Raw genomic sequence first — 9666 nt, forward strand, 5'->3', positions numbered from 1 at the left:
TACCCGTTGAGCCCGACAATCTAGCCAGCTTTCTACCCACCTTATAGTGCATTCATCCAGCCCATACTTCCTTAACTTGCTGACAAGAATACTGTGGGAGACCGTGTCAAAAGCTTTGCTAAAGTCAAGAAACAATACATCCACTGCTTTCCCTTCATCCACAGAACCAGTAATCTCATCATAAAAGGCGATTAGATTAGTCAGGCATGACCTTCCCTTGGTGAATCCATGCTGGCTGTTCCTGATCACTTTCCTCTCATGCAAGTGCTTCAGGATTGATTCTTTGAGGACCTGCTCCATGATTTTTCCAGGGACTGAGGTGAGGCTGACTGGCCTGTAGTTCCCTGGATCCTCCTTCTTCCCTTTTTTAAAGATTGGCACTACATTAGCCTTTTTCCAGTCATCCGGGACTTCCCCCGTTCGCCACGAGTTTCCAAAGATAATAAAGGGAAGGATAAACACCTTTAAATCCCTCCTGGCCAGAGGAAAAACCCTTTCACCTGAAAAGGGTTAAGAAGCAAAGATAACCTCGCTGGCACCTGACCAAAATGACCAATGAGGAGATAAGATACTTTCAAAGCTGGAGGGGGGGGGAACAAAGGGTTCTCTCTGTCTGTGTGTTGCTTTTGCTGGGACCAGAGCAGGAATGCAGGTTAGAACTCCTGTAAAGGGTTAATAAGCAATCTAGTTAGATATGCGTTAGATTCTGTTTTGTTTAAATGGCTGATAAAATAAGTTGTGCTGAATGGAATGTATATTCTGGTTTCTGTGTCTTTTTGTAATTTAAGGTTTTGCCTAGAGGGATTCGTATGTTCTGAATCAGATTACCCTGTAAGGTATTTACCATCCTGATTTTACAGAGGTGATTCTTTTACTTTTTCTTCAATTAAAATTCTTCTTTTAAGAACCTGATTGCTTTTTCATTGTTCTTAAGATCCAAGGATTTGGGTCTGTGTTCACCTATGCAAATTGGTGAGGATTTTTATCAAGCCTTCCCCAGGAAAGGGGGTGTAGGGTTTGGGAGGATTTGCGGGGGAAAGATGTTTCCAAGCGGGCTCTTTCCCTGTTATATATTTGTTAGACGCTTGGTGGTGGCAGCAATAAAGTCCAGGGGCAAAAGGTAAAATAGTTTGTACCTTGGGGAAGTTTTAACCTAAGCTGGTAAAAATAAGCTTAGGGGGGTTTTCATTATGGTACAGATGTGGGGACCTGCGAGTTCAGAGTGGGGAAGGAACCTTGACATGGTGGCAGAGCGGTAGGATTAACTTGAAATCATTTCAAGATTTTTTTGAACCAGAAGCACAGATTTTTTTAAAAGGAAATATTATTTTTCCTTTGGGCTGCTGGAAAGCAGGTTTTAAGCTGAAAGCAGTTAGGGTTTTTTTTGTCTCTGCTTGGGGGCCAGAGCAGAGACAAAAGAGAATTGTCTTTTGTGAGCTGGAGTTTTCTCTACCTAAAGGCAGGGTAGTTAACCTCCTGCAGAGAAATTCACAAGTCTTCACAGACCTGAAGTTGTTTTTACCTAAGAGCAACTGGAGGAGTTTTCTGTCTGTTTGCCTGGAGACAAAAGTGTTAGTTTTGTTTTTTTTTAAAGGATTTTTCTCTAGGCGGACAATCACTATCAGAGAACATCGGTATCCGGTTACAACACAACCTATTTTTGTTTTGACAAGCCACGTTTTTTGTTTGTTTGTTTGTTTTAGTTCTAACTCTCGGGTGTAAAGTTAGTTAAAAACAGAGAGGCAAACATGACAGAAACCAAGGAAACAGCCAAAGAGGCTGTCCACAGGAGAGCTATGGAGGCAAAGGAAAAAGAAATGGAGGAAAAGGAAAAAGCCCAAGAGGCTGCCCACAGGAGAGCTATGGAGACAAAGGGAAAAGAATGGAAGCATGTTGAGGAGGAAAGGGAGGCTGCCCACAGGAGAGCTATGGAGGCAAGGGAAAAAGAAATGGAGTTAAAGGAAAAAGAGAGGAAGCATGCACTGGAGATGGAGAGGGCAAAGGCTGAGCAGAATCTACTGGATAACCCTAACAATCCTTCCCCAACAATCCACAAATGGGAGCGACTATGTCCACAGTATGATGAATCCAGTGATATTGCTGAATATTTTCTCACCTTTGAGAGACTGTGCACTCTCCATAAAATTCCTGAAGCTCACAAGATGACCACATTGGTCGCAAAATTAACTGGAAGAGCTCTGGACATATTCAATAAGATGCCTATTGATGAGGCTTCTGACTATAATTTCAAGGATTTGGTTTTAAAGCAATTTCAAATTACATCTGAAACATACAGAGTAAAATTTTGAACCCTTAAGAGAGGGCCTGGACTAAGTAATGTAGATTATCTAAACCAGATGAAGGATCTGTTAGATAAATGGGTCCAAGGAAGGGGTGTCACTAGCTTTGGCGGAATGTGTGATTTGATAGCTCAGGAGCAATTCCTGAATATGTCCAAGGAGGAAATAAAACAGTGTTTATGGGATAAGGAAGTGGACTCAGCAGAAAGTCTTGCTTCTTAAGCTGATCAATACGAGCAGTCCCAGACCGCCAGAGAGGCGGGGCAACCCGGAACAAAATGGGTGGAGGGAGGAGAGAGGAACAACCCTGGTCACAGTTGGAGCAGATAGCAGACGGGACACCCTCAGACCACGCCCTACTACCGGGGGCAGCCCAAGGCCCCAGCTACACACCAAGGAATACTCCAGACACCTTATCGTCCTGCCACACCGTTCTCCAGCAACCCACCTCGCCCCAGTGACCTGTCAGCTGGACGATGTTTTAAATGTAATGAGCCGGGGCATGTGAAGGCCAACTGCCCCAAGAACCCCAACAGATTACAGTTCATTGCACCGGAATCACACCAGAGGTCCTCAGGCCCAGATACCTCCCAGATACCCTCAGAGTGGAGGGAAACTGTGAGTGTGGGCGGGAAGAAGGTCACCGCGTGGAGGGACACTGGAGCACAAGTGTCTGCTATCCATGCTTCCTTAGAGGACCCCAATTTAATCGACCCAGAGATCCAAGTGACAATTCAACCCTTCAAGTCCAACTCTTTCAATTTGCCTGTTTGTTAGACGCTTGGTGGTGGCAGCAATAAAGTCCAGGGGCAAAAGGTAAAATAGTTTGTACCTGGGGGAAGTTTTAACCTAAGCTGGTAAAAATAAGCTTAGGGGGTTTTTCATGCAGGTCCCCACATCTGTACCCTAGAGTTCAGACAGTAAGTAATATAGGCTTCATTCCACAGGGACTGCTAGCTGTTACTTAAATCTGTATCTTATATGTATTACAATAGGGCACAGAGGACATCAGAAGGGTCCTACTGTTCTAAGTGCTATACAGTCATGTTGAAACAACTCTTCCTGATTCCTATTTTTTGGAAAGAATTCCTCTTCCTTTACCCTGTTGGCTTTTCTCCATTTTGTATTACAATTAAATGTAAATGACTTCATAGAGCAAATAAGAGGAAGAACTAGTGTTTGTAAAACACAAACTTCATTTTCATCTCTTTAATTACAATAATATCCTTCAACACTAGGGCTATGTTGAAGGATATTATTGTATTTATATTGATATTGTACTATAATTTAATTGATATTATTAACGTAGCCCTAGTGTTGAAGCCTTCAACATTAGGGCTATGTTGAGGCAGTAGCTCACTAAAATAGCAGGAGCTTCTTTCTGGGTGTATTTGGATTCATTGATGTGGCAGCCAGTATAATGAGTAGGTGATTATTCTCAGTATAAATGCTATAATATAATTCTGAATAGTTGGTGTGGTAAGCAATAAAAGAAAGCATTGACCCAGAGGCTTTAGCTCTCTGACAGAAGTCAATGGAACAAACTCTTCTCTCCAAAGACTCTACAAATTATGAAAAACTGTTAATGCAAGGCTGTACTTTAGTGCTTGGACCAGCATATGGCTCCTGCCCAAATCCAGCCATCATGACATGCAATCTCCTGAGCTGCCAAAGCTTCAGAAAGCCTCAAGTAGTAGTTACTTGGCAGAAGCCCCACCACCAAACAATCTGAGCTCCATCTGGTGATGCCCATAATGTGCAGAGAAGTGATGCAAATGAGCAACTCAATTCCTAGACTCCTTTTCTTTCAATCTTCCCATTCACATAGCACATGATATTTAATCCAGTTTCAGACAGGAGCCAGATTTGTAGAACTGAGGCTGGATGAGAGCCAGCCCTGTTTATTTAAGGGGGTTGCACATTACCGGTTCCTCAAACTGCTGCAGTGTGCTCCATTCCCATCATGGTATTTGGGGCAGTTAGCTCCTTTTACTTTTGCCTGATTGACTTCCATCAGATGCCTTCGCTGTACTGTACCTTTATGCTGCAGCCATCTTAAGTTTCTTCTCTGAGTAACTTCCATCCCTTTGAATCTGGTGATGAGGAAAGGGAGGTAGATTTCCTATACAGTTAGACTGCATCCCCTGCCATTGTGACCATGTCCCTGCATTAGCATAAGTCATGCATAAGTCATCCAGTCTAGTAGAGCTTTTCCAGCCCTAGCTTCTAGGATTCCAGTTGTGATGTGAGTCAGCGTGGGTGGCTGTTACCTTCAACCCCACAAAAAGTAATTCTGTGGAATGCTACAGTCACTCATGAGGCCAGACTTCTGCCTCAGTAGCTTCCGTAGCCTCAGAGGTAAGGTTAAGATTTTGCCACAGTTATTTTTAGGAAATGTCACGGACAGGTGGTGGGCAATAAACAAAAATTCACAGGAGCTCTGACCTGCCAGTGACTTTTACTAAAAATAACGGGGAAGAGGAGGCGGGAGGGGGTAAATGACACCTGGATCCCCATTGGAGGGACTGACAGCCACAGCCCTGGCTCCAGGCCCTGCCGAAGCCACTGGGGCAAGGGGACACAGCCCAGCTCCAGCCCCGGCTGAAGCCACAGGGAGCAGAGGGGCACACGGTTCCAGCCAAAGCCACGGGTGAGGGGGACACAGCTCCGGCTCCGGCCAAAGTCACTAACAGCTGAAGTCAAAGTCACAGGTCTCATAAAGCCACAGAATCTGTAACTTCCCTGCTCTCCCATACACATAGGCCAGCCAACACCTGGCTGAATTGTCATTGGATCAGGCCCCACTGGGTACGTCTATGCTGCAGCTGGGAGTGAGCCTCCCAGCCCCAGCAAACAGATTGGCACTAGCTCGGCTTGAGCTAACAGGATGCTAACAGTAGCAGTGTGGATGCTGAGCTGTAGGCTCTGAAACCCGTCCCATCCCCTGGCTGTCTGGCCTGAGCTGCCACCCAAGCCACGTCTACAGTACTATTTTCAGCACATTAGTGTGAGGGCAGCTAACACAAGTCTCTCTTCCCAGCCCAGGAGGGTTACTTGCAGCTGCAGTGAGGACATGTCCATTGTGTCAACTAACCAGCACACTACAAATGTAAGACCTGCCACGCTGGGTCAGGCCAATGGTTCAGCAGGCCCCCCCCCCGATCCTGTCTCAGACAGCGGCCAATACCAAAGCTTCAGGGGGAGCGTAGAGAACAGGGCGCTTTTGGAGCTTTTGTTGAAGCATTAATTAGGCCACACGTCCTTAAACATCCCACGTGGGCAGCTTTGTTAAATCGTGATGTCTGTCCAAAAGACAGGCTCTATTTCAGAAGCCAAACAGCTCCAATACCACATTACAGGTAGGAAGGCTCAGGGCAGGGCTCTCAACCACAAACGGCTTCTCCGCTCCCTCCCACCTCCCCTCTCCACCACAGCTAGCAAGAGAGTCTGCCTCCCAGCAGGCTGTGAACACCCACCCCAGAAAATTCTTCAGCACAGAGCTGCTTCTGGGCTCAGGGCCAGCAAGACTCCATCCCAGTTCCTACTGCCACGGAGCAGCTCAGCCCACACATTGCTTATCTTTGTGAGGCAAGGCGCAGGATCAGGCAGCAGGGAGAGGCAGGACACACACGCACGCATGCCCTATCAGGACCAGTACTGCATTATCCCTTCTCTGCACCACTGTTCCCTGTGAAGGCTCCTCTTACCCAAGGGAAAAAGGAGTGTTTTGAGAATAGTTCAGGGCTAGCCAAGCACCTAGGGTTTAGTCTCTCGCTACTTTTGAGTTTATTTTCAGGCAAAATGAAAAAGAACATTTGTTAGCTGCCAGCCTCATAGAGCCCCCAGATCCATCTGCCACAGCCACAGGAGTGAGTATTTTCTTCACTATTGACTTGAATTCGTCATGGTTTGAGAGCAAGGCTTGGGAAGCAGTTACACCAAGACATCCTGGCTCTAGATAAACCCATGGTTGCCAGGGAAGTTCTAAGAGTTGTTGAAGATGTTTTAAGGGCTTCTAAAATCTTCCTCCCAACAGATTGCTGTGTTTTACAAGGAATGCCATTGGTGCGTCAAACCTGGGAAGGAACAGACGGGACTACCAGGAATTCTGTAGAATCTCACAGCTGGTCAGTTCATCTATTTCCTTTTGTCAGCTGCTTCACACTCCTCCCTAATGACCTCTAGGAAGGGGGATAGCCTGTTGGTTTAGTTTTCAAGAGGAGGTTATCTGCCCTTGGCTTTAGGCCGCTCAGCCTCTCTCTGGCTGGCTTTCCTTGGTGGCCACTACTTTCATCTACACTGCTTCAAACAAATCCAGTGTGACAGGGTCAGGCCAGATGGCTACAGGAGAGTGTTCCTATTGGGATCCGGGAAGTGGGCGGACAAAGCCTGAGCTGCCACCCAAGCCACATCTACAATGCTATTTTCAGCACATTAGTGTGAGCGCAGCTAACACAAGTCTCTCTACCCAGCCCAGGAGGTCTCTCTACCCACCGCTAAAGGATCCCCCCAGCCTAAGAGGGGGATCCACAGGACCAGAACACCAAATGAGTACAGGGGACAACTAATGAAATAACAGGGACCGAAGTGTGGTCAAAGGGTGAAACAAAGGGAACCAGACAGGGACACCGAGCAGAGAACCCCGGACAGTGCCCACTGCTCCTCAAAGGCGTCAAGGGAGTCGGTGGACGCCGCCCAGAGGAACTCTGCCCAGATACGTGAATGGACGGAGGATTGGAAATAGGCCCCACAGTCACAGGAGACTCCATCAGCCAACCTCCTCACACTGGTTTTATAGATGGCCACTTTAGCTAGGGCCAGGAGGAGGTTGGCCAGGAGGTCCCGCGACTTTGTGGGGCCACAGATAGGGAGTGCATAAATAAGAAGGTGAGGGGAAAAGTGCAACCAAAACCTTAAAAAAATGTCTAAGAGGAGCCGGAATAGGGGCTGCAGCCTGGCATACTCTAAGTAAATGTGTGCCAGGGTTTCCCTCACACCACAAAAGGGGCAGGTATCCGGGATAGGGGTGAACCATGCCAAGTACACCCCTATGCTCACGGCCCCGTGGAGGAGCCACCAACTTATATCCCCGGCGGGCCTCGGGACCAGGGTAGAGTATAGGCTGGCCCACCGGGGCTCCTCACCCTCTAGAGGTGTCAGGAGGTCCCACCACTTTGTGTCAGTGTGGGATGCGAGGGTGAGGACGTGAAGGGTGTGGAGCACGAGCGTGTACAGATGCTTCCTTGGCGCGGTCTGGAAGCAGACTGGCCGCAGATTGTGCAGCTGGCTCACAGTGATGCGGCAGTGAGCCAGGGGTGCGCCCTCGTGCAGGACCCGGTCGAGATAAACCCGAGCAGCGGGCGACAAAGCGACCCTCACCTCCTGAAGTACGCGCCAGGGAGTACGAGGCTTAGAGAGCCCCATGCGCTGAGCGAGCATCAGGGGATCCAGCCAGTCTCCCCGGTCGTAATCCAGGTCTCCGACCCTGGTGACTTCTGCCAGGACCAACCTCTGGTGCACTGAGGGGGACTCCGCCCACGGAGCTGGGGATTGTGTAGCAGGGGCTCTGCGAGATCTGCCCCCTCGGTGGCTGCCACAGACCTGGTCACCGAGAACAGTTTCCAGGTCCAGTGGAGGTCTTGGTAGAAGACCGGCAGCCCGGAGAGGTCTCAAGGAAGACCTCTCGGATCAAGACAAAAGGAGCTGCCAGTCGTATCGGAGCCCTCAGAAGCGGCGCAGGAAGGCATGCGCCAGTATGCTCCATGCTGGGCTACCTGCACCATAAAGGAGCCTCTGCAGGGCCTGGAGGCGGAAGACATGGACCTGAGTGTGCAGACACTTCAAGCCCTGCCCTCCCTCCTACAAGGGTAGATGGAGAACCCCTACAGGGACCCAGTGCAGTCCTGACCAAAAGAACTCCAAAATCGATGTCTGAAGGGTGACCAGGAAACCCAGGGCTGGGACCAGGGTGTGAGCCGGTACCAGAGCATGGACAAGATTAGTTGATTAAGCACCAGCGCTCTCCCTCGAAGGGAGAGGCACCGGAGTATCCTGTACATTTCCAGAGCCGCTCTATCACCCTGCCCTCTAAATCGTGCCAGTTCTCCGGTGGAGAGGGATGAGTGGCAGAGAGGTAAATGGCGAGATAGAGCAGTGGACCCGCACTCCACCGTGTGGCCTGAAGCATGGGTGGGAGGGAGCTCGCCTGCCAGCCGTCCCCGACCACCAGGCCAGAGCTCTTGACCCAGTTGACCCAGGCCTGGCAAGCCTCCACCCGCGCCAAGTCGCCTGGGTCCTGGACCACGAGGAGCACGTCATCAGGGTACGCCGACAGGACCAGCTGCAGCTCCGGCTCCCGCAGCACCAACCCTGTCAACCTCCTTCAGAGGAGACCGAGGAAGGGCTCGATCGCCAGAGCGTACAGCTGGTCCGAGACGGGGCACCCCTGCCGTACTCCTCACCCGAAGCTGACCGGTTCGGTCAAGGTCCAGTTGAGCCTGACCAGACACTCTGCAGAGGTGTACAGTGCCCGGAGAAAACCCACAAACTGGGATCCGAAGCCAAATGCCTGCAGAGTGTTCAGGAGATACCCGTGATCCACCCTGTCGAACGCCTTTTCCTGATCCAAGGACAGGAGCGTGAACGACAGACCATCCCTACACCCGAGTTCCAGAAGGTCCCGGACCAGATACAGATTGTCAAAAATACTGCGGCCCAGGATGGTGTAGGTCTGGTCTGGGTGGACCACGTCCACCAGCACGGACCCTAGCCGCAGCGAGATTGCTTTTGCCACGATTTTGTAGTCTGTGCTGAGGAGCGAGACGGGACGTCAATTTCGTAAATCATGGAGGTCCCCCTTCTTCGGCAATAAGGCGAGCACCGCTCACCTGCACGAAAGAGGGAGGACCCTGCTCTGCAGAGACTCAGCCCAGACAGTGACTAGATCTGGGCCGACGACGTCCCGGAACACGTGGTAGAACTCCACGGTCAGCCCGTCCAGATTTATTGGTGGGCATGCAACGGAGGGCTTCCGAGAACTCGGCCAGAGTGAGAGGCAGCTCTAGCCAGTCTCGGTCGCCTGCACTGACCGTAGAGAGCTCCTCCCAGAGTACTCTGCAAGTGTTAGGATCAGTCAGATCCGGGGAGAAAAGGCTTGCGTAGAAGGCTCTCACCCTCCTGCACATCTCCACCGGATCCATGAGGGGGGTGCCGTCTTCTGCCAGAAGGCAGGTGACGTGTTTCTTGGCCCCCCTCCTTTTCTCCAGGGCGTAGAAGAAGGGGGAGCCGTGATCCATCTCCCGAAGGAGGTGGATGCGGGATCGAACAAAGGCACCCCGAGCCCAATGGTCCTTGAGGGCCCGGAGCT

The sequence above is a fragment of the Lepidochelys kempii genome, chromosome 1, assembly GCF_965140285.1.
Source record: "Lepidochelys kempii isolate rLepKem1 chromosome 1, rLepKem1.hap1, whole genome shotgun sequence".
Classification (NCBI taxonomy): domain Eukaryota; kingdom Metazoa; phylum Chordata; order Testudines; family Cheloniidae; genus Lepidochelys; species Lepidochelys kempii.